This window comes from Cynocephalus volans, chromosome 13 (assembly GCF_027409185.1).
Source record: "Cynocephalus volans isolate mCynVol1 chromosome 13, mCynVol1.pri, whole genome shotgun sequence".
Taxonomy (NCBI): domain Eukaryota; kingdom Metazoa; phylum Chordata; class Mammalia; order Dermoptera; family Cynocephalidae; genus Cynocephalus; species Cynocephalus volans.
The window spans coordinates 18,472,907-18,474,045 of record NC_084472.1 but is presented as its reverse complement, the minus strand read 5'-3'; the positions used below and the strand labels follow the sequence as shown (position 1 = coordinate 18,474,045).

Genomic DNA, 1,139 nt, shown 5'->3' with positions numbered 1-1,139 from the left:
AGGTAGGTGACCTACCCAGCTCAGGAAGAGCCGGTGGCAACCTCGGCCTCTTGACAGGGATCCTCACTTCTTAGGCTGGCCAGTGTGGGCTCTTTTTTGCTTTTTCAGGTTTTTGGTTTAGGGTTGGTGGTGTTAGTCGTGTTGGTTGTTTTTAATTTTGTTCTAAAATTCTAAGCTCTTTCTCAAATACTGATTGTACTGGAACTTGACCTTGCTGCTTTCACATCCAAAGTGTGCTCGACGGTAGTTTCTAGCAAAGTTCATCTGCCTACAGTCAGAACTAATTAAATAGTAGAGTGGTAAAGATAATAGATTCTAGAGCCAGGCTGCCTGGGGTCATGTCCTGCCTGGTCCCCTTGCTACTGGGTGACTTAGGGCAAGATACTTGACTTCTCATAAGGTGTTTGTGTGTGCTTGGCTCATAATAATGGCTCAACAAATGCTAGGCATTAGTTTTTTTTCCGGGGGTTTTTTTGGTAAAGACCAGAAAACCTGCTAAACAAATTCAAAAAGAGCTGTAACACTTACTATTATTATTAATTATCATCATTATCATCATCATTTTAATTACAAGAGTACTTCAAAAGTTGCGTGGAAAAACAGAATTAGAAGATAATACGAATCTTTCCATGAATTTTTTGAAGTACCCTCATAACATCATCTTACCCCCACAACCTGGGAACAATGCACTGAAATAAGTGTAGAGCTCTTTTCAGAAATCCCATTTCCTGTCTAAGAACTTCAGAGTGCTCCCACACCCTCAGCACAGATGCATGTGGACTTATCCTAGGACAGTCATTTCAGCGTAGAGTACAAAGAAACCAGCTTCTCAGATGTTAGTTGTGGGGCCTAGGGGAGGTGATTACAGGCTGACATGCATGCCGTCTGCAAATTCCTGCATTCCTCTCCCTTACTCCTCACATCCAATCCATCACAAATCCCATCAAGTCTTCCTCTAGAATAAATCCTGACTCCGTCCACTTCTGTCCATCTCCACTGCGGCGCACACACCCCCCACAAGCCAAAGACACCATCATATCCCATCTGAACTGCTGCAAGAGCCCCCTGACTGTTCCCCCAACTTCAACTCCTACCTCCACCCCCAAATCTGTTTTACATGCAGCTTGTACAGTGATATG

The 1,139-nt window shown here is 43.7% G+C and overlaps 1 non-coding gene across 1 annotated transcript; it reads right to left on the bottom strand.

The window, feature by feature from the left end:
• Nucleotides 1–463: 463 nt before the first annotated feature.
• Nucleotides 464–526, bottom strand: LOC134362309 (U7 small nuclear RNA). The gene has a single exon (XR_010021585.1). It is a non-coding gene; the product is annotated as a U7 small nuclear RNA (small nuclear RNA).
• Between the last annotated feature and the right edge of the window lie 613 nt (nucleotides 527–1,139).